This window comes from Mus caroli, chromosome 10 (genome assembly GCF_900094665.2).
Source record: "Mus caroli chromosome 10, CAROLI_EIJ_v1.1, whole genome shotgun sequence".
Lineage (NCBI taxonomy): Eukaryota > Metazoa > Chordata > Mammalia > Rodentia > Muridae > Mus > Mus caroli.
This window is the reverse complement of record NC_034579.1, coordinates 2,256,887-2,281,722: the sequence shown is the minus strand read 5'-3', so window position 1 is coordinate 2,281,722 and position 24,836 is coordinate 2,256,887. Positions and strand designations below refer to the sequence as shown.

Below are 24,836 nucleotides of genomic sequence, written 5' to 3'. Positions count from 1 at the left end.
CCCCCCAGTGGAGGAGCTAGAGAAAGTACCCAAGGAGCTGATGGGGTCTGCAACCCTATAGGTGGAACAACAATATGAACTAACCAGTACCCCCTGAGCTCATGTCTCTAGCTGCATATGTAGCAAAAGATGGCCTAATCGGCCATCACTGGGAGGAGAGGCCCTTCATCTTGCCAAGATTATATGCCCCAGTACAGGGGAATGTCAGGGCCAGGAAGCAGGAGTGGGTCGGTTGGGGAGCCAGGCGGGGAGAGGGTATAAGGGACTTTTGGGAAAGCATTTGAATTGTAAATGAAGAAAATATCTAATAATAAAATTGTTTAAATAAAAAACAAAAAAGAGAAAAAAATCAACATGCAAAAAACAGCAGTTTTCTATATGTAAATATAAATAATCCAAAAAAAGAAGGAAATTAAGAAAATCATCACAGTATCTGTAAAAAAAATAGCCAGTAATAAATTTGTCAAAAATTTGAATATTTTTACATTTGAAATTTATTGAGATTCGGCTTATACAATTGAAATGTATACATTTGAAATAAAATGTTGGTAAAGGAAATCCAGAAAAATGAAAAAAAAAATTACTGTGTTCATTAATTAGAAGGGCATTGCTATAATCTCCATCTTCTTGGATCATCTGCAAATTCAAGGAATCCCGGGAATTTAGAGTGCATTTTTCTTCTGTTTTCTCCTCTTTTTCTTCCTCTTCCTCTACTCCTCCTCTACTTCCTTCTCACCTTCTTCCTCTTTCAGAGGCAGTTTTTGTTGTTGTTGCTGTTGCTTTATTCTTCTCCAGAGAAGAAAGTCCTTAGTAAAGATCAGAGAGTGATCTTACATGAGGGGACGTTAGGATAGAAAGAAGGTAGCCGTTTCTGAAATTTACAATCATATTTTAAGTAAAGTTCTAATTTTAGAAGAGTTTAGGTACGGCTCATGTTTTATAGAACTTTATGGCTGGGAATTTGTGTAGTACTTTGTGTTTTCCTTTGGAAAATGTCTTTCTTCCTGCATGCTGGTCACAGATAGCTCAGCTGACTGCATTAACCTGCACATTAACATCTGCTGGGACTGTTGGTCTATAGAGCTGGACACAGGCTCTCCACAGTGGGAATGCAGCCTGCCCAGTGGGAATTTCACAGAAGCCTTGTTTACAACCGTCATCTCCAGGAGACAAGGAAAGTTGAGGGACTCTCTCCGGCAGACACATGTCTTTCCTAGATTCTATTTTATTGTATGTCAGCGATCTTTGGGATAAATATCAACTCTGGGGATGTTTTCTTTAAATTTAATGAGATACAAGGAATAACTAAAATTATATGGATCTAATGGTCACTGTAATGAAGATAACCAATTTACCTTTATGGGGAGCTGGAGAGATAGCTAAACAGTTAAAAGCACTTGTTGCCGTTGCAGGGAACCAGGCTCACTTCCTAGCACCCATATGGTAGCTCCCAACCATCTGTAACTCCAGTTTCAGAGGCCCTGGCAGGCACAAATGTGATTGATGTCCATACATAGATACAGTCAAAGCCTCCGGGGAAAACACCATTGTGGTGGCGATATTTGCTTTAATGGTTGTCACCCGGCAAGTTCAGTCCAACTGTAAAGTTCTCTGGTCAGGGTCTAGAAGAGGTTTGTTGAGTTGTTGATCGAGTTGACTCCAGACCATGGAAAATTGACAAATGGAGTGATAACTATTCCTACTGCCTTTAGTTCTCATCTTCCTTGGAATCACTGTTTGCATGTGCGTGCATATGTGCATGTGTGTGTGCACGCGTGGGTGTAGTTTCTGTGGAGGTAAGAAGAGGGCAGAAGATCCCCTGGAGTTGGAGTTATACGTGGTTGTGATTTACATGACATGGGTACTGGGAACTGAACTTGTGTCCTCTGTAAGAGAAGTGTTTTTTTAAAGACTGAGCCATAATATCCAGACCCAAATATTGTTATTTAGGGTGGGCCCATGAAAAACAGGTCCAGTGCAGGAGTGGCCACAATTTTCATAAACACAGCTTTTATTCTGCACCCCATTCTGCTCTGACTTCCACTCAGAGTTGACATCTAGTTCTCTGCAGGTCTGTTAGATAGCATTTTATGCATTATAGTTAATACAGCATAGTAATACTATATTACATTAATCATATTATATAATAGAATAGTAAAAAATCATAGGTATTTTACTTATTCAAGAAGAAATCTCATTAATGTGCAATAGGTTATATTTACAAGTCATTTATTCCCTATCCAATTTTTGTTATTTCTTTAACTATTTTACCTAATTACTTACTATTTTTGGCTCTGATTAGTCCAATCCTTAAAATCTTTAATATTTTTATTGTATTTTTATTTTCAATTAAATTTCATTCACTCTTACACATACTAAGTAATGCTTTTATTATGAATTTATATTTGGCTGGAGATAACCTATAGGACTTCTTTTTTAAAGCAAGCATCGTATGTAGGACGGGCTACTTTGATTTGGCTTGTAGCTGATGGTGACTTTGAACATGTAATCCTCTACATTCTAAGTGACAGGATTGTAGGTGTACAGCACCAAGCCCAGTTGTGTGTATTATGTGCACCTTTGGATAGCAGCCAGTTCCTGCTGTGTGAACAGAGTAAACTCTCTCGCCAGCCCTAATCCATGGGAACTTTGAGAGGCAGGACTGAACTATTGTCTCCTTGATCAGACTTGCGTATTTCTCTGTGCTGGGCAATGAATACACTTCTGTCTTGGGATGGAACCCTTAGTTACGGATTAGAGTTTCTCCACAAGTGGTGTAAATTCAAGCCCATACTTGCCTGGGGACAGGCAATGACTGCCAATTCTCCAGGTAAACATGCCTTCAGAAGTCCTGAGCTGTGGCAACGGACGGACACATCCCTTCCTCCACTCTCTGTCTACCCGAAGCTTTTTCTTTTTAAAAAATGAATCCTTTCACCAAAGTGGAATCCTTTTAAACATTACAGCTTTTTTATATGAGTTTCCCACTTAAGTGTGCTAGGGGCCTAGTGTTAGGTTTTTGTCTCTTGATTTCTCTTGTAAAATTCTACAAGGGAATTCAGTGTTTATTAGGGTTGGGAATTGAGTGTTTATTTGTTCCTGAGCAACTCCCAGCATTTTGTTCTTAAATGACCTGAATTTCAGAGTTTTTATTTTTAATCCTGATTCTGTGGCTTAGTTTGTTATTTGTGATTATGTCTTGCTTTTGTATTCATTTATGTTTTTGTTTGCCTTTAGACGTGTCTCTTACTTGCCAGAGAGTTTCAAAATGCATTTAGAAGTATTAATTTGACCTTGAATCCTATAAGAAATAGTAAATAGGGGCAGAGATATGGAGAGAATGAATGGGTGTGGGGGAGAAGGCACAGGTTCATCCAGAGAGATTTGGTTCTACCCCTAGAATGGAAACCTGTTACAAAGGGGTCCCTGCTTGACTGAAGTGGGATTTCTAAAACTGTGGCAGTAGAGCTGTAGAAAACTCCCAGATTTAAGGAACATTTAGGAGCTGCACTGAGTAGGTGCTGCTGAGGTTGGATAGGGTTGAAAGAATAACTAGCACGCTGCCTGTATGAAGAGTATCCAGAGGAATGCCTGGGCAGGTGAGGGTGGAGGTCACCTGAGACTGGAACAGGCCTTCTTCAAAGTGTCTGGCAGGAGGGAGATGTTCAAAGAAAGATTTTAGCTCAGAGCTGAATGGGATGTCTAGATTTCTAAAGAGAAGTGATGGGCTGTGCATATGTCTAAGGGGAAGTGGTAGGCTGTGCACATGAATCCCTTTAGGTCTCTGGGAAAGTAGGTTGTTGTTGTTTGTACTTTGGAGTTCTCGAAGAGATGGTGTTGAGATGGTCTCTTGAACTTTAAGAAGCATTCATATTTAACAGTTAGGTAAAGGCAGGTGAAAGATAGGAAAAGTTAGCAACCAGAGAAAAGGCCCCAGAAGGATGCTCTTGGAAGATAAGGAGAAAGAATGCCTTAAAAAGAACAGAGCCCTTGGGTGCAAGAGCAGTGTCTTATCAGAAGAAAGCCTTTAGCACCGTGCCTTCCCATTTCTGGTTTTTACGTTTGTTGCTTCCTTGATGTTTTCAGAGACTCAGATAGGTCATAGAGAGGACCTATGTAAGGCTGAGTGTTCAGCAGTCACTTGCTCCCTTCACAAGACTGGACCCATTAACATTACATCACTGGTGGAGAAGGCCTCATAAGACTCCGACGACCAGAGGAACTAGCGACAACAGTTAACAAGGTGACTGACTGAATGGTGAAAAAGCAGAGAGGGGGCATAATCAGTGTGTCCACATCGGGAAGAACTCCTTAGCAGGACCAGTGACCCTGAGTCCACCTTTCAGGTGCTGCTGGAAGCTTTAATTTCAATATAGGGAGAATGGAGGCAGCTGGCTAGAGGCACTCATATGTAAGTAGTCCTGATCAGGGTGTAGTATGACTCATTATTGTCTCTACTCAGGACCAAGGTGGTCCAATAAATCATTAAGCTGTTAGTCAAGCCACCACAGGAAGGTGGGCCAATCCAGTTCCTACGAGGTGTAGCAGCTCTGTTCTAGATAGCCCTTTCTGGAAGTACTTGCCTTGCAGGCTTACCTGAACTTGGAGGTAAATCCAGTCCCTTGTCACAAACACACTTTATGGGTATGGATATGTTCTGTTGTTTCTGGAATCTAAGGTGGTTTCCAGGAAAAGGTTAAGGACAGTAACTTATTTCTGAGCCTCAGGCTTTGAAGGAGTGTCTTAGTCAGTGTTTCTATTCCTGGACAAAACATCATGACCAAGAAGCGAGTTGGGGAGGAAAGGATTTATTCAGCTTACACTTCCACATTGCTGTTGATCACCAAAGGAAGTCAGGCCTGGAACTCAAGCAGGTCAGGAAGCAGGAGCTGATGCAAAGGCCATGGAGGGATGTTCTTTACTGGCTTGCCTCTTCTGGCTTGCTCAGCCTGTTGTCTTATAGAACCAAGACTACCAGCCCAGAGATGGCACCACCCACAAGGGATCCTCCCACCTTGATCACTAATTGAGAAAATGCCTTGCAGCTGGATCTCATGGAGTCATTTCCTCAACTGAAGCTCCTTTCTGTGTGATAACTCCAGCTGTGTCAAGTTGACACAAAACTAGCCAGTACAATGAGCATGAGATAAATCTCAGATAGACATTCCTTGATGATTACCCTGCACTGTGCTGGTAAACAGGAAACTGAGCCAAGATAAAAGGAGATGGAGAGAGAGTGAAGACTCAGGTGTCAGGCTTCTATTCCCTGGTGTGACCATGGAGGCTCAAGTGAGGAACTGATGCCTTTCCACAAAAATAAAAACAAAAACAAACAAACAACAACAACAACAAAAGACCCTGTCTTAGTTAGGGTTTCATTGCTGTGAACAGACACCATGACCAATGCAAGTCTTATAAAGGAAAACATTTAATTGGAGCTGGCTTACAGGTTCAGAGGTTCAGTCCATTATCATCAAGGCAGGAGCATGGCAGCTTCCAGGCAGACATGATGCAGGAGGAGCTGAGAGTTCTACATCTTCATCTGAAGGTTGTTAGTAGAAGACTGACTTCCAGACAGCTAGGATGAAGGTCGTAAGCCCATGCCCACAGTGACACAGCTACTCCAACAAGGCCACACCTCCAAATAATGCTGCTCCCTGAGCCAAGTATATACAAACCATCACAAACCCAGCTTCTGAGTGCCTGATACGAGCTCAGATACATTTCCTGCAAACAAAATAGTCCCAGTTTTGTTTTCAACCTGATGTACAATTTTTGTTATAAATAGAATGCATTCTAAGAGTTAAAATGGAGTTGTTACATTACAAGATATATACGGCTCTAAATTTTCCTGGTTTTCTTCCATCCATATTTTCCCTATCATGACACTCACAGGTCATCAAAATTTTTGAAAGCAGAAAACTTGCTAGGTCTGGAGTCATTGTCTTTAGTCACGTGAAAGACTCATTTTCTCTTACTTTGTTTACACCCTCAACAGATAACTTCAGCACAGATCACAGTAGACAACGGTATAACCAGAAGCTCTGGGTATACAGTAGAATGCCATTTTTCGGGGAGTGTTTTTTAATCACATACAGTGTATATTTATGGTTACCAAGCTCCGCTGATGCAATGTGTACAGATCATATAGAGTTTTCATCTGGCACTGAAATATTCTCATGTAGTCTGTAGTGCACATATTAACTTGCTATTATTTATTCCAAACTGGCTTTTATCAAAATAATTTATGTATCATATATCAGCATTAAATACAGTCTCTGAAAGAAAATGATAATGTATTTAATTTAAACTTGTTGGGCATGTGAGTTCAGGTACCTGAGGAGGCCAGAAGGGGGCGCCAGATTCCCTGAACCTGGAGTTACTGGTAGCTGTGAGCTGCTTGTTACTGGTGCTGGGAACAGAACTCCTGTCCACTGGAAGAGCAGCAAGTTTTCTTTACTGCTGAGCCATTTCTCTAGAGCCTTCCTATAATTTATTTAATAATATACGTGAATTCATGATTTGATGAGAATTTTAGAGCATTATTGTGGTAAAATCTGTTGCATATTAATTGAGAATTTAGAATTTTGGAAGTCTAATAAGCCAGGCTCAGCCACCTATGCTAAATTCATTAATCGAGGAGACAAACAATACTGAAAAACAGAGAAAAGTTTATTCGCTGTGACCATATTGGGAAAGAGGAATAAATACAGAGGGCCAAGTAACACTCACCCAGGCCAAAATCCATCTTGATGCAGATATGGTACAGCGAGAGGTATGTCTAGTTATAAGGTTCTACTCCAGACATAGTCCGGCCCCACATGGATCCATCTTGTCTTAGCTACAACTACATCTGCAATGGGGTTAGATACGTTGTCAGAATTGTCTGAAATCTCTTCCAGGGAGGGAAGTTCCTGCTCTGGTTAGCCCCAGGGGTCCAATCTTTCTTTTCCTCCAGTATGAGAGTCCTGGAGAAATTTAATTCCTGGGGCCCTTTGTCCCAGTAGTCTGATAGCCAAAGGTAAGGATACTAGTGTCTCTTATAGATCATCTCTCAGGAGATGGGAACACAAAATCAAATAAAGGATACTTCAAGGAGTTGGGTGGGGGGGAGGATACATCATATGAAAAAATGTTTTCAATAAAAAATGAGTTTAAAATCATAATAGGGAAACACATAATATGTGCTATGTCTTTTTTAGTTTTATATACCTTTAGTTTTTCTTTAATTTGAACAGATTTTATTGTGTTTTTGCTTAATGAGTGGCTTGCAAAATGCATTTCAAATTCTTTATGACTAAGATCTTTCTTTTGGGTATGGGCTTTTCTGCACTTAATGTTCATATGTAAGAGGGGTCTCTCGGGCTTCAGTGAGAGAGTGCATCAGTTAAGAGCATTTGCTATTCTTGCAAAAGGCCTGAGTTCTGTCCTCAGCACCCATGCAGAATAGCTTACGAGCACCTGTAAGTCCAGTTCCAAGGGGGATCTGACAGTCTCTCTGGCCTCTGATTGTACATACATGCAAATGTGCAAACACACACACACACACACACACACACACACACACACACACACACTAAAATAAATTGTTTTTAAAAGGAGTGATTTCTAACAGAGGTGAGGTCCCAAAGTGGTCTCATCTTTGCACTGTAAACAGGAAAGGAGAGCATAGGAACTGGGGAGAATAGGAAGTCACACTAAACTGCAGAATGAAGAAGCTGTGAATTAGCGGTGTTAAAGGAAATCCTTTACATTACACTCTGAGGCTAATTAAGTCCAAATTAAAGGCAAAGGTGTCGAGGTGGAGTTAATCAAGAGTAGGAGACTCCGCTGTGCAGAAAGATTGTGCTTGAAGATAATATTTAAGAGAGAATGCTCCTAGCACTCTTTCCTATCTATGGTCATGGTCTGTGTTTCTTCTGTCCTCACAGTTGTTTCACATTGCATGAATGGAGCAGGGCAGGAAACCAGAAAGCAAGCAGGTGATGTCATGATACCTTTATAGTGAGACACAATCTCAGGAAATCTTGGGTGGCCAGTCACCTTCTATTCAACATGTTGTCCACATTTAAGTTTGAGCTATCTGAAAAAATCCACCATATTAAAACCTCCCTTTTCTTGTTGTGCTGGCTTGTGTTTTATTTACTCAACACAAGCTAGTGTCATTTGGAAAGAGAAAAACATTTTAATTGAAAAAAATGTCCCCTTGGACTGGCCTGTAGACAAGTCTGAAGGGGTGGGGGAGTTAATGGCTAACGATTGATGTGGAAGGACCCAGCCCATGTGGGTGGTTGTCACCACTGGGCAGGGCATCCTGGATGGTGTAAGAAAGCAGATTGAGCAACTTGTGAAGAACAAGCCAATAAGTAGTGTGCCCTCATGGTCTCCCTCCAGTGCCTGCCTCCTGAGGTGCTTGAGCTCCTGCCTTGACTGCCCTCGGGGATGGACTGGTGTCTGGAAGTATAACATGCAACGACTCCTTTCCTCTCCAAGTTGCGTGTGGTCATGACACTTTAGAATTACAAGAAAAGCCTACCCAAGAAAGACACTTGTCAGGCCAGTCATGTGTCATGCTTAGTCATCTGACCTAGGCACCGCTGTCACGGGCACATCAAAGACACAGGCTCTCATTAGGACCAACAAACATCCTGGCCAGTGACAGTTTATAATCACCATATTTTGAGGACACATTAGCAAATGATATATTATGTCTTTGGGTTTATTCCAATAGTGTATTATAAATGTGACTCTCTAGTTAAAAGATGATGTCACGGTAAGACAGGAAAATGGAGTTTGGGCTAAGGTATTTCTGCATTCTCTCCTAAGTGACCAGGGAATTATTATTACTTCTAGCTTCCGATCCTTTGTTCCTTTATTTATCACGTGGAGTGACAACCTGCTGAACTCACCATGGATTCATATTACAATTAAATTATGGAAAACGTTTCCCATGCCATCTGATATAGAGTAACCATTGGTTTAGTTGACATACAACCTAATAACGTGAAGGGTCACAGGCACACACATAAATATTATCCTTTTTTAAATAGGGTATGAATTCTTTGTGTGTGTGTGCACTCATGTGTGTGTGTGTGTGTGTGTGTGTGTGTCTGTGTCTGTGTCTGTGTGCGCGTGCGCACGTGTATGCTTATGCAGAGGCCAGAGAACAGAACAACTTCAAAGTCACTCTTTAAAGCCATCCACTTTAGTTTTTAAGTTCTCTAACCAAGACCTTCTATTTGTTGGTCAGGCTAGCCTGGCTGGCCAGTGTATTCCCAGGATCTGGATATCTCCAAGTCCCCAGGGCTGGGATTATATATGTTAGACTTTCTACTGGGTCCTGCAGATTGAAGTTAGGCCATCAACCTTGTGTGAGAAGTGGTTCATTGACTAAGCCATCTTCCAGGCCTTTATCTTACAGGGCTTTAGTGCATTTCTGAATCATGACACCAAAAATATTTGTGACCATCTTAATGACAGTAAGGAAATGACTGAGCTACGCCAGGAAAGCATAGCCACAAAGGAGTCTGTGCATCTGCATCGGTGGAAGGACAAGGGGATGGTGTGGAGCGGAAAGACAGAGATTATAAAGAAGGTCCAAGAGCACAATTGCAGAAGAGGAAGAGCTAATCTCAGGCAGATTTCCTCCTGGAAAAGGACCAGCAAGCATGCAACAGGCCAGAAGGGATAAGAAAGGAGAAGCAATTTCTTGCTGCAAGGCCATGGGGAAACACCTTTGTTGGAAAAGCATTTTACCATGATGGATATGTCTAAAACATTCAAGAGACAAAAAAAAAATCCAAGTAAAGGACCCTCGTGTGTCCTAGGCATCATAGGGCTCAGCGAGTCTTCAAAAATCTGGCCGCTGTACTGTGTTATTCAAAATGAGCTTAGTGGGCTAGTTGGTGGCCATCTGGATTTCATATCTATTCTTTTCCGTAACCAGTTTGGCTCTGCCAGTCAGAAAGTGAAGCTTTGTGGATGTTGCAACACAAAGAGAGAGTGAAGTCAAGACAGCCCCAATGTCAGGGGGATCATCTGTGAAAAGGCACAGAGACATGTGTGACTATGTCCCCACCGGACATCATGGATGATGAAGGATCTATTTGATGATGCTTCAGAGCTGGCACCTCTCTGGCCTTGTGTGTATAGCCCACAGGGAAAACATTAGCTCTCTGAAATGAACTTTGACACTAGGAAAGACCAGAGGCTTGAAGAGGCGAGCAAGTCAAGTCTTTTCCATGAGATGGCAACTGCACAGACTCCATAAACCTTGGAATTAGTTGTATGAAGCAAAGTGTGGGGGCAGAGAACTTGGGTAGAAAACTTTGAGATGATTCAGATGCCTCCGATGGAGGACTGGGTTTCCATTTGATCCTAGGATGTAAAGATGGGGCTTTTAACCACAGTCACAAAGTCTATTGCTATTGGTTGGGGAAGCTGACAGGGAGGAAGGTGCTTGATGGGTTAGCATGTGTCTGCAATCCTGATGGAAGGGTGGGCATGGCAACAAGCAGGTTCTAGAGGCTGACTGACCAGACAGACTGGCAGAAACATAGAGTCCCAGGTTCTGTGAGAGACCCAGTGTCAACAAAATAAGGTAGAGAGTGATAGAAAATGCCTGGTGCCAACCTATGACTCCCCACAGGCACTTGCATGGGTGTGTGCACACTAAAAGCCAGCCACACACATTCTATCCTCAGACCTTCCAGTGACAGCAACAAAGGAGTGGCTCAGTCTCACCAGAAGATGGCAACATACTCTACCATTGCTACCAACTGTTCTCAGTGCACAGTTCCTCCATCACAACCGAGGACACCGCCTCACTCCAGCCATGTGCATAAGGCATGTTCTGCACACTCTGCCACCAGTCAGTGTAGTTGGTATCAAACACTGGCTTTTTACCAATGCTACACTGTTTTGCTTTGTTTTAAAGACTTATTTATTTATTTATTTATTTATTTTATGTATATGAATACACTGGAGCTGTACAGGTGGTTGTGAGCCATCGTGTGGTTGATGGGAATTGAGCTCAGAACCTCTGCTCATCCGGCCCTGCTCCAGCCCAGCTTGTTCCAGCCCAAAGATTTATTGTTATATGTAAGTACACTGTAGCTGTCTCCAGATACACTAGAAGAGGGTGTCAGATCTCGTTACAGATGGTTGTGAGCCACCACATGGTTGCTGGGATTTGAACTCAGGATCTTCAGAAGAGCAGTCAGTGCCCTTAACTGCTGAACCATCTCACCAGCCCCCAATTCTACACTGTTAGAAAATGTTAAGAAAGTCTAAAATCTGAAGGCCATAGGAAGCTATCCTGTGATCTTCTTGCCTTTCACCCTGTCCTTATGTTCGACAATATACAGGACTCAGCAATAGCAAAATTCAGGACTATAAAGAGAAATACCCTAGCAAAGTCAGTGCATATATATGACTGTGTGGTTGTGTGGTTGGGTTGTCTGGTTCTTGGGTCTTCAGATGTGGGCTGTGACAGCAACAGCAGCCAGCTTCTGAATCTTTAGCTTACAGACAGCTGATGGTGAGATTTCTAACCTTCAAGATAGCCAATATTTCACATTAAATCTCTTCCTATAGATGGCAGATGTTTATATATATATATATATATATATATATATATATATATATAATAGACAGACAGACAGACAGAGAGACAGACAGATAGAAAGATAATAGTTAGGTACACAGACACACAATAGATAAATAGATAATAGGTAGATGGATAGATGATTAATAGATAGACATAGATAGATGATAGATGAATACTATACAGATAGATGGATAGATGGATCCATGACAGATAGATATATTAGACAGGTAGATGATAGACAAGTAGGTGACAGAGGGATAGACAGATGATAGATATACAGATAGGTAGATGACAGTTGGATAGATAGATAGAGAATGGATTATTGCTGTCTGTACTGGTTAGTTTTGTGTCAACTTGACACAGGCTGGAGTTATCACAGAGAAAGGAGCTTCATTTGGGGAAGTGCCTCCATGAGATTCAGCTGTGGGGCATTTTCTCAATTAGTGATCAAGGGCGAAGGGCCCCTTGTGGGTGGGACCATCTCTGGGCTGGTAGTCTTGGGTTCTATAAGAGACCAGGCTAAGCAAGCCAGGGGAGGCAAGCTAGTAATGAACATCTCTCCATGGCCTCTGCATCAGCTCCTGCTTCCTGACCTGCTTGAGTTCCTGTCCTGACTTTCTTTAGTGATGAACAGCTGTATGGAAGTGTAAGCTGAATAAACCCTTTCCTTCCCAACTTGATTCTTGGTTATGTTGTTTGTGCAGGAATAGAAACCCTGACTAAGACACTGTCTATCTAGACAGACATGAAGATTAGATGATAGATACATAGGTAGATGATAGATACACAGACAGATAATAGATAGATAGATAGATAGATAGATAGATAGATGATAGATAGATAGATAGATAGGCATAGAGACTAGATGTGAGGTATTTTATTAAATATTAAACATTTACATAATTATGAAGACAAATTGAAGTGTGTGTGCCTCTCTATGTGTTCATTATGAAACCAGTGAAGAAGGACAGGTAGCAAAGCAGAAGGAATGGATGATCAGAGCTGAAAGGGGCTTAATTGAAGATATGAATAGGCATAGACCAAGTAGGTTCTACCCTGCCCCATCCTGCCCCATCCTGCCACATCCTGCTCCACTGTGCCTGTGTAACACTGGAATGATTGACAGTCCCAGATTTGACTGAAGTGAATAGGGTGAGGAGAAGCAAATGCTATTATGTCTCCTGAAGCATTTGAATTGGCCTGGTGGAAATGCTGAGGCTTCTCTTGCAAATATTAGTACCCAAGAATAAAGCACTCCTCCTCCTGATGATTGAGTTGCCTGCAAGTGGGAACTCCCATTGGAATGCTTACTTATTAAGCAACAGCCCACACTTTGTCATATAACTTCCAGATATGTACTTACAAGTCCAGAAAACATATTTAAAAGTCTGCTTTATATATGATAGGAAGAAAACCTCTCCTGTTCTTTCTGAAACATCCAGGAGATCCAAGGATCAGCAGCTATAGAAGAAGAATGGCCATGGTAAAAGATAAAGATAAACAAGAAAAAAAAAGTTCTCATAGGAAACTGAGCAACTTCAAGTGCTCAGATGAACACTCGGAGTGTTGTTTCAGAATTTGCTGAAGTCATAAATAAAATAGACTCTACAGCACAATGTGAGAAAGGTCATTTCAAGTTGAAGATGATAGTTTTTAAAAGAAATCTTAACAACCGAAAAGTAAGAAAAGTTGCTCTCTGGAATGAATAACAGATTTGAAAAAGGAGAGGAGAAATAAGAGGGGGGAACACTACTCTCAAACTCCAGCATTCAGTAAACATTCTCCAAAAAGCAGAGCTGAGATCACTGTTGCTAAGGAAGAGAAGAGGACATCTCAGAGTGGACACACCCAACACACTTAAAACAGAAACGTTCAGCTGGGCCAGAAGGAGTGGCTTCTTAGTGATGAAATTTCAGAATATCGAAGAAAAACATTTATACTTCTATTACAAAGGAAAAGAAGCATCTACACAGAATTGAGGTCCATCAGGTATCCCTTTCTCGTTGTGTCTTTCTGACATGTGTCTTGATTTGTTTGACAGCAACCCCTACTTGTTTCTGGACTGGAGGCTTGGTTCTCAGTACAATGATGAAGGAAAGTGATAATTATGGGAAGAATTCTAGGTATACTCAGCAGAAAAATTCAAACAGGCAAAGTAAGAATATATAGCTTTTGTTTTCAGATCTAACTACATTGGATATTCAATAGCTTTTAGAAGAAAAGCTGGGTACCACTGAAGAAGGATTCTAGAAATTAGCCACACTGAAAAATGTCCTATCTAGAGCCTTCTCAAGAGAAGATAAGGCTGTGGCCAAGATTCCTGGGGAAGGGAAATAAACACCCAATGTTCCCAGAAGGGAGTGGATGCTTTGATTCTGAATACCTTAATGTTAGTGATGTTCTTCATCCAGACTCACTTGTTGTCTGGCATAACACAGGTACTATAGTTCTCTCACTTTCTGTATGTGTTTAAGATATTGCCTACCAACATATTGAAGCCCAGTACCCTGAATGACTAGGAGAAACAATATAGCCAGCGCCGGGCAAAACTTCTGCTGATTTTTCTCATGAAGAGAGTACAGATGAATCTGGTGGGAAGAGCAGACTGAATACCTTTGGCACTGAACCTGGCCTGACACCCCCTGGGTTCTCTTGGAATGGTAAGCAGAATGCAGACATGAGTACCTGGGGACCTACAAGTATAAGCACCCCTATCTGAGACTTAAATGTGTTTCTAACAATCCCAGGGACAGTTGGGATTTTGTTAGCCAGTGTGTCATAAAGAACTGGAGGTGTCAATTTACTGGGGCATCTTTAACTGCTAATGCTTGGTATTCTTGAATTAATCACGGCAACAACATCAAAGACAAGACTTATAAGACAACAGGATGTCCACTGGGATCATCCACCGCACAGTGAGAAGTCTTGTCTAGCGAAGCTTCCAGTGTGGAGAAGACACTTAGGCTCATGGTTGTGGGAGTTTTTCCTATTATTTAAAGTTTTCTCCATTTGTGTTCTAGATACCTGTGGGGCAGTGGACAGTGCCAGGAAACTTGATAAGGTTGAATGGGTTCAGAAACCCCAAATCCTCAGACTTGAGGACAGTAGGTATTTCACCTACTCCCAACCAGGCCCCTGTCACAAGACCACTGCACCCCATGGAGAGGATCCTGACAATCAGCTACATAGGGGCAGCACCCCAAAACCCCTCCATATGCAGATGAGGCGTCCCTAACATCTCAGACCAAGCCAATAGAAGGCTTCTGCTTTTAGATCCCACCCCACCCACAAGGAGTAAAGTTGTGTGTGAGAATTGTTTCACCAAAGATTGTCTGGGAGCGTCTATCATAAAAGAGCTGTAGCACTCTTCAGAAGAGAGTCCTCTCCTGAAGGAAGCAGTCCAGGGCTCACTAGCAGAACCCCTCCTGCTGACTCTCTGTAATGTCTCTTCTCACTGTGCCAGAGCAGCAATGGCCTCAGAAGGGCAATTCCCCCCCCCCACCCCCAGCCCTGACCCCTGCCCCTCCCGCCAGTTCCACGCAGCGTCCTGTCCTGCTGCACACAGTACTAGCTTCAGAGCAACAGCAGCAGTTGCAGAAGAGAGTAGTGTCCACCTCTAGAGAGCACAACTCCTTGGCTGCTCCAGCTGGGCCAGAGCCCCACAGATCTCCACAGGTCGGAGCACAGACCAGCAGATACCTTCTTTTATTTTATTTATTTACTTTTGTGTATGACATGTATGTACATGTATGCCATGTTGCCACGCATTACAGTCAAGTCAACTCACCTCCTGGAGCTTTGGCGTTCTCGTTAACCCATATACTCATACCCTATTCCCATGTTAGTCTGGTGTATGGATCCACGTGCTCTCTTTTAGTATTATCTTATTAATAGTGTCTTTATTGAATTCTGAGATACATAAGCCCCCACCAGTGTTCCAAGGTTCCAGAAGCCGATGAGAATCTGGTAGAAATGTGGTAAGGAAGTTACCTATTCAGTAACTAATTAAGCATTACAAAAGACAGCCAACAGCTCAGGGCTAGACTGCAGAGTGTTTACCATGAAAGAGCCAGGGAATCCCACTGAGATAGAAATCTTCAGTACAGGCTACATTGCATATTAGAAGCAAGTTGGAGAATTCTTCTGACAAATGGAGATTCTCCAGATAACTTAAAAGTTACACTCATATAAGAATTTAGCAAGGCCTAGGAAATAAGGGGGCATTCCACTAAGAGCAGAACACCCTAGTGCTAGCCTTCACAAGGCTCAAAGGAGTAGCATTAGAGTGTGAAATCCTTACCTGTCACTAAGCTGACCCTAGGCAGGACTGCTTTATCTTTACTGTAAACATTTACCTGGTTCCTGTAAGTCCTTTTGAAGTCATTCCTTTGTTTTGTGTCAGGCAACTTCAATGTACTTTGTCTGCTGTGACTTCCTACCCCTTTTATTTTCTGTACTATATAAGACTGGTGTTCACTTTGTGACAATACATTCAAATTCTACATAATCTCGCGTGTTGGTCTGTCTGTCACCCGCCAAGACGCCTTGCCTACCTGCGACCAGAGACCCTGTCCACACAGACAAAGGGACCCAGAGGGTCTGTGGCACCATGTGCAGGTATATGACATGTGTGTAGTGCAGCTTGACATGTGTGCATATGACATGTATGTATGTGTATTACATGTGTGTATCTGTATAGCATATATGTACATGTATGACACGTATGTGCATGTATGACACATATGCATGGTAGCTTGTGTATGTGGTGCTCACAGGACTATGCTGACTCTGCATTCTTGTCTTCTACATTATTTGAGACAAGCTCTCTTTTGTTCACTGCTGCTGACTTGAGGCTATCTGACCCATGACTTTCTGGGGATTTTCCTTCCATCTTGCCTTAGTAACACTAGGGCAAGAGATTAGAGTGGAGCATTTCCATGCCCAATTGCGCATGGGTTCCGAAATTTGAATTCATGTCCTCATGAGTGTATGACAAGTGCTTTATTTACTGAGCCATTTCCCCATCTTCCAGACATCTTTTATAAAGAGTACACACCTTTAAATTTATTAAATTGTAGTTTTCAAGGAGTGTGACTCACCTGATATCATAGCACAGTTGTTCCTGTGATAGCAGAACCTTTGTCCTGGTATCACACTTGTCAAATATGGACAGCCTAGATAAGTGGATGGAAATATAAGGATCGATCTAGAACTTCAACATTTCATCAAAAAGAACAAATAATAGAGAACTGTTAGCTCCAAGACAAACAAAGACTTGTGCTGAGATGTCATTGCATATGAACACATCCTGCTGAGGTTATATCAAATCAGGGGCTTTCATCAGAGTAGACCTATCATAAGCCCAGGAAATATAATTGAACAAGGGAGATAGACAAGAGCCTGGAGCTAGAATTAACTGCTCAATTTCTATGATGAGAACTCAATAGATGATTCCTAAATTAGTAAAATCAAGAATTTAGGGCAGGAGATGTGCCTCAGTCCTTAAAAGTACCACGTGCTCTTCCATAAGACCTGGGTTTGGTCACAGTACCTATATGGCAGCTCACATCTGTCTGCATGTAACTTGAGTTCTGGGACACCCAATGCCCTATTCTGGCCTCCCACTGGCATGCATATGACACACAAACATGCACACAGGCAAAAGCACATCGATAAATGTTTCTAAACTTCAAGAATGAACATGAGCTTGTTTACAGAGAGGAAGGTAAATATAAATTAAACATCGCTATTTTTTTTCAGATATTATACCCCAAGAGAAGAAGAATCAGGAGAAGTAGGGATGAAGGATTATTCTTTTCCATACCACAAGTCTATAATCATTTGATTTAAAAAAATTACAGTGCACATTTTGGTAAATATTTTGAAAATATACAATTCAAAATAAAAATAACCTAGGAGCACTGGAAGAGACAAAAAATCAATAGCCGAAGAGTCTAATTTTCTTTTTACTCTAAATTAAAAAAGAAAAATGAGGTAAAGAGAAATAATTTTTAAAATTAAGCTTCTCCAAGGATTAGTGTTACTGTATTGCTGCCTAAAATGATTTTATCTTCTATTTAACTTTTCACCACTGTTCCACATATTTGTTTTACTTTTGTTTTTATTGAAAGAACAAATAGAAATTAAGTAGAAAATACAGTTTTTGCTAGGAAACTGTAAGGTGATAAGGGCAATGAGCTACACATTGAAGAGGAAAAAGCACGAGGCCTGAGGAGAAAGACACTCAGTAAAGGGTTTGTCGGGCGATCGTGAGGACCTCTCAATTTGGTTCTTCAGCACCCACTTGAAAGCTAGGTGTGGCAGTACAGGTCTATTATCCCACAAATGGGGAAGCAGAGGCAGGAGGGGAGTCCATTGACCAATCAGCCTAGCTGAAACCATAAGTTCCTCCTTCAGTGAGAGACTGTCTCAAAAATCTGGGGGAAAACAAAAAAGAGAGACTGCCCACATCGCCCTCTGGTGTCTGCATGCGTGCACATACACATGCACACATGAACACACACACACACACACATTAACATGTACTTACACAAACATGCCCCAAAAGAGAATACAGTACCGTAGTTATGGATTATAGTTAATTAGACAATTTTAACTGGATTAATGGTAATTATGTGGTTTATTCTCTGTGAATGCTTGGTTTGGTTTTGTTTGTTTGTTTGTTTGTTTTTTGTAAATCAGTGCACAATATCCATCTATACACCGTGCTTATGTTTTGCCAGTTTTAGTAGGTTGGCTTGCATGTAACGAATACGTGAAATTATTTCTAATATTACAAGAAGTATCTACCCATAAGCCTCTTGGGAGTGCCAGTGAGCCTCTGCTGCTGGAGATGAATTTGAGGATAAGTTTAGGAGGACAGGCAGCTGCCACCTATAAGTAAACACCTGGGGCCACTCAGTCATAAAGGCATCTCCTGCAAGAGGACCTAATTGAAGACTGACTGAGACCAAGGATTGCTGATACAAACAATGCAGGCCAATCGGGAACTGCTGTTTAGAAGAGATACTTTCTTGGGATCCATGGGCATGGGTGGAGGGTATCAAAGGAGCTGGCAGCAGTGTTCAGATGAGCTTGCTTGGGCATTTTTCACCTGCTCCCAGAGTCTATGTTGTTGATTCTGCCCCAGCTCATCTCCAACCCCCAAGGGCAGGTAGAGTCAGCAATGAATAGACCAAGACACAGACAACAGGCGAGTATTTATTTCAGTGTCTGTCAAATAATAGGAAACAAATTGTTTTTTTTTTTTTTTCTTTATGTCTACTGGGACCATGGTGTTCAAAATCTAAGCAAAAGCCATTTGTACTCACACCCCACAGTTCTTTTTGGTTGCTGTTTTGTCTGCTATGCTTTAGTTTGGTTTGTGTACTGGGGAGGAGAGGTGTGAGAAATTTCACAGTGGATATGATGTTTCTTTCCCAAATGTCCTGATATTGCTCTGTTTCATCAACTCTGCAAGGTCAACAGACGCTCTCCTCTGCTGCTCCCAAGAGAAATTAACATATGACTGAAGTTGCTGGAGTACAAGTCCTATGACCAACCTTCACCTCAGGGTGTTGGCTACAGGGTATACAGTTTTCTTTGTATCCAGTCTGCAAGTATCTTTGTGTCTGAACTGCCCGTAGACTTCACTCATAGTGTAGGTTTTAAACCTCATTCTAGCTCAGGACACTTAGAACATGGGATGCTGACTTGGGGAAAAACGTATCAAGATCTTTGGATAATTCAGAAGTGCTGTGTAGAAAATGTTGCTTTTGTGAAAACATCTCAGATTTGGACAAAGACCCTCAAATTATACACCTTAAATCATAAATACATCATAACAACTATTCATACTGTATCTTAAGTCCTCTTTATCACAGCATTTTATGTGGATTACCTTGTTCTTGCACTTGTATTCATTTATTCATATTTTAAATGACTCTTGTGGATTCCGCATTCTTGAATTTGTATTAATTTACTCATAATTTAATGACTCCTCTTGGGAGAAAGCATTCCAAGAGCTCAATGTACGCATAGTTTGTAAATCAGTACATCTTTGCATTTCCTCCCTACAAAATAGATTGCCTTAAAATGATTCTTATGTAAATCTTCAAGCAAAATGTTGGAAATAAGGATTCTTAAAACATATGTGTATATATGCATGCGATGTGTATGTCTGTGTATGTGTGTGTTTATGTATCTGTTTGTCTCTATCTGTTTCTATCTGTCTCTGTCTGTCTCTGTCACTTTCTCTCTCTCTCACTCTCTCTCTCTCACTCTCTCTCTTTCACTCTCTCTCTCTCTCACACTCTGTGTGTGTGTGTGTGTGCACGTGTGTGTGTTTCTGTGGGTATCTACATGAAGTTCAGAGGACAAACTGTTGGAATCAGTTCTTTATTTTTATCTTGTGGGTCCCACAGAGCAAATGTAATTCATCAGGTTTGGTAGTAAATGCTTTTCCCTGTTGTCCCAGACCTAAGCATTCCTAAGGACAATAGTGAGATACAAGAGTAAGACAGGACAGCAGATACTGGAAGGAGGAATATTAACCAAAAAATCCAGAGGAACCGGTGAGCAGATAAAGAACAACTGTGGTGGCTGTGCAGAAAGTGACAGAAGGGACAGCAGAGGGTCACCAGGGTGACAGGGAAATTTGTTTCCAGGGATTGTCTTAAGGAAGGCATGAAGATCAGATGTTCTGCTAACTTAACAGTTTGGAGAAAATAGAAGAAACAGAAACAGAGAGGGGTGGAGTTCGTATCAAGAGAAAATGCAGAAATACACGTGAACAAAGCCCGGTCTTTTCCTTAACACAGTGTTATTTTCTTTGTTGCCCAGACTCAGCACTGGAGGTTTGGCCCTGATGCCTCAGTGGCTGCAGCTTTTGCCTGTGAAATGCTGTCCACAATTGATCACCTCCTTTGCCTTTCAATTGCCATCAGCTTATTTCAGCACTCATTGTCTCTTCGAGGAACTCAAGGATATCTTTGCATGACCTTTGCATCCCTCCCTTTTGGACTGAACAATGCCTCCTTCCTGGCTTGCATGTGAAGCTCTAACCCTAAAACGTCTGTACTTGGTGACAGAGTCTTTGAAGGGATAATTAAGGACATGTGAGCTTCTAAAGATGGAGGCTATGTTAGTTATTTTTCTGATAAAACAACATGACCAGAAGCAACTTCCAGAAGGAAGAGTTTATTTGATCTTATAATTACAGTGAGAGAGTCCATGACAGCAGGTGGCAAGAGCAGGAAGCCAAGAGATCATCATCACTGACAAACAGGAAGTGAACTGCATATGAGGGAAGTCTTGTAAACCCCCAAAGCTCATCCTATGACCTACTTCCTCTAGCAAAATGACACATATAGAAAAATCCCTTAGCTACCCCAATCATCATCACCAACCAGGGACCATGTGTTCAAATATGTGAACCTACAGAGGACATGTTTTTGTATGAACCACCACAGGTCCTAATCAACTAACAGCAGTACTAAGGCAAACACCCACAGTAGTCTGTTGATACAATCAAGAGAAGCTTTGTAAACTGGGAATGCGTGAAGTATGAGCCAATGAACACAGCTTACAGCTGCAAACTTTCACTCTGAAGGTTTTTTTTTTTTTAATTATGTGTGTATATGTGTTGGTTTTATTAGTGCGAATGCAGTACTGAAAGAGGCCATAAGAGGGTGTCAAATACCCTAAAGCTGGTGTTGTAGGCAGTTGAGAGTTAGTTACCTAATGTAGGTGCTGGGAACCAAACTTGGATCTTTTGCAAAAGCATTATGGGCTTGTGGGCTCTGAGCTATTTCTTTGGTCTCTAAACTCTTTCTTATAAGCAAGTGGGTACACATTAGATTAATAATTAAAAGCATAGCATGGCCAATACATAGACAAGTAACTTGTCACTAAGTATCGTGATGAAGTATTATAGATCTCACATATGTAGAGTCTAGTCCTGTATGATTAGACATGCCCCTACTGTTCACATCAGTATCACTGCCCATGTCATAGCTTCTTACATGGAGAAAATTTGAGGGTTTGGAAGCTTTCTGAAAATGCAAGTAATATTTCCCATTAATTAATGTGATGTTTTGAAAGAACATGGCCCCCGTAGGTCCATAGGGGAATGTATGTCTTTGTTGGAGAAGGTGTGGCTTTGTAGGAGTGGGTGTGGACTTGTTGGAGTAGGTGTGACTTTGTTGTTTGTGTCACTGTGGGAGCAGCCTTTGAGGTCTCAAATTCTCAAGCTCTGTTTAGTGTAACACTAACTTCCTGCTGCCTGTAGAACTGGATGAAGAATTTTCAGCCCCTTCCCCAGTACCATGTCTGTCTGCACACTGCCATATTTTCTGCCGTGGTGCCCTGGGCCATTCCTACCAATATGTTCCATGCTACATACTTTGAGTCCTAGTGACCCCCCTCCCCCGTTTTCCTATAAGTCTAGTATATCTTTTGTTATCTTTTCCAAGGTCCTCGGTTATGTCCAATGTTTCAACTATGCCTAATTCACACTGTGCCATTTGACATCTTGGGGAAGACAAAAGCAAACACAACTCACCTCAAATGTTCCTGATGTGGTGCCCATCACTGCTATTTATTTTAGTAACAGGTGCAAATATGTACTCCATGCATATAAAGGCCATTTGCTTTGGGAAGACATGCCAAGTTGAATGCCAGATATGAACCTCAATTAGGTAAAGGCAAATTAGAGGATGTTAGTCCTCCTGGTTACAGTGAGTCATGAAAGGGCTTTGCTGAGCACATACGGTAAGACCCGGAGCTTGTATACAGTTTTTCCTCAATGGATAAACCAAGTGTGTTGTGTCCCCTTATTACTAATAAGCATCCTACAAACATGAGTTATCTGAGAAGGGACACAGCGTGTTGGCAGCAGAAGAGAAGGTGACAAGAGGACCTTATGGGGGAGGTTGTCAATGAGTCCTGAAGTATACCTTTCAGGAGCTAGTAATTCCTTGGTATTGCTTTTTGCCAGTCAGCCAGTTTTTTTCTCATTGGGTAATTGGAGGTCAGAACTGAAATTTTATTTGATAATTCTCGATTTTTTTCTAGCTTATCAAAAATGGATAACCAGATCTGCCAGGAAGAAGAGACTCCCTGATCATATCACCCATTCCGAGATTTCAGTAAATATTTCCAGTGGCCCATAAACCTTGTGCCAGTGAGTTTATTCAGCCGTTCTGGAACACACTTTGAAGGGATCCAATTAAGAAGTTCTTCAAGCCACACAATCTCTTTTCTTTGCAAAATCATCCATGGCTTGACGTCATTACTGGCACCATTGTCTTATGAACAAATGTTAGGCTATATACAGTTTTTAGAAAATGTGTCATTCACAAGACTAGACAGAGTGCTGGTGGCCTATGAAATTACTGTTAGAAATATGTTGAACATGTTATAACCCTTTGAAAAAAGAGAAAAGGTAGATGATGGTAAGATAGGTACCGAAAGAGAAAAGGATTCCAATCCATTTAGGCATAGACTCACCAACCCAAGGCGTACATGCCCATCATCATTCCATCTCAGAAGTGCGTGTATCAAGCGACTTCACAAAACTGTTAACTTCTCAGGACCCACTTTAGTCATGAAATAACACATCCAAATGTACTCCCAGAAGCACATTTGCGGTTGTGCCGTTGTGCAGGTTTGCATCTCAGACATAGTTCTGAGATGCAAAAACTCCTCAACTAAAAAGAAAATCAAAAGGAAGAGAAAGCAGCATTTCTTTCTCTTGCCATCATGAACCATACGAGCTTCTTGTGTGGACCATCCACTGAGGATCAGGTCTTCCCAGAGATATTGATAATTTCTAGTGGCTTCCATATTAATCTAACTGTGTCTAATTGCTGGTAGCATAATTCCACAGACATGATAAACCTGGCACATTACTCGTGCATGAGCTCATATTAGGATATGCATATAGCAATAAGTGTCTTTTCCAACAAATATTAATCAGTGCTCTCACTCCACAAATGTTTTTAAGTAATTTTTATGTGTTGGGTGTTTTAAGTGCTGAGAATATAAGAATTGACAGAAAATAGTACCTGTCCTAGAGTAAGTCATATTTTAGAGCTATCAATCATATAAACTAGATAAGTGGGTATAGACTTAGTACTTGTTAGTACTCAGAACCAATTCTGCAGCCAGGCAGTTCTGGTATACACCTTTCATCCCAGCACTCAGGAGACAGTGGCAGGTGGATCTCTGTGAGTTCAAGGCCAGCTTGGTCTACAAAGCAAGCTCAAGGATAGCCAAGGCTACAAAACAAACAAACAAATAGAAACAAAAGAAAAGAACTAAATACCACTAAATACAACAAAATTAACAAAAACAGAGTGGAGAATAGTTTTAAATGTTTAACTGTTGTCTAAGGCCTTCAGGAAAGTCTTCACTAATACAGCGATTGCTAAAAAGGCTTGGAAAATGTTAGTGTATAAGCTATGGGTGATTCTCAGAGTTTAATTGTAGAGAGAATAATCTATGAAAATATCTCGAGGCAGGAACTTGCTCTGTGATCTTCAGAAACACTGAAGCATGTGTGTGGTTGCAGTATAGAGAGGGGAGACTCATAGTTGAGGAAGACTTAATGGGGAGGTTGGGATATCATATAGATTATACCATATAGATTATGCAGGGATCACTGAGACAGAATGCTTCGATGGATGTTGAGCAAAAGAGTGACCGCATGCTTTGAATCCATTTTGAAATTAACCATAAAGTCCTAACTTAAAATTAGAAAGTAACTTTAATAAACTTATATAGCATATTAAAGAGATCCATCTTTTGAAAGAGAAATGACTCAATTTCAACTTTAGCATTTGAGGAAACCTGTTTAACTCAAGGTTGTGACTGGCAGGGTAGTGTTTTTTATTTGTTGTTTGTTGGTTTATTGAGAAGTGTTCTCTTTAAAGCTCTCTTCTTTCTCCTGTATCCCAGAAGCCAGAAGTCTGGGGATTATATTTCCTCAGCCTCTTCCCCCTCGGGATTTGGATGAAATTCACATTCTGTCATGCTTTCATGAAAGATTCAGAAGGCGAAGAAGACACTGAGAAATTCTCTCTCCAGCTTCAATGTGATTCACACAGTAGGATCAGCTCAGAGCATAGCTGTGTAAGGCCAGCATTAGCTGCCTTGTGCTGACCTCTGGGTGGCAGCAGCCACCTTCAGAGGTCTGTAGATACCTATACTCCCTGCTTCCTGAATGCTA

The 24,836-nt window shown here is 41.4% G+C and overlaps 1 long non-coding RNA gene across 1 annotated transcript; it reads left to right on the top strand.

Annotated features, from left to right (window-relative positions):
* The first annotated feature begins 13,288 nt into the window (after window positions 1-13,288).
* Window positions 13,289-22,761, top strand: LOC110304041. Its single transcript, XR_002379001.1, has 3 exons — window positions 13,289-13,597; window positions 14,083-14,268; window positions 22,682-22,761. It is a non-coding gene; the product is annotated as an uncharacterized LOC110304041 (long non-coding RNA).
* Window positions 22,762-24,836: the final 2,075 nt, after the last annotated feature.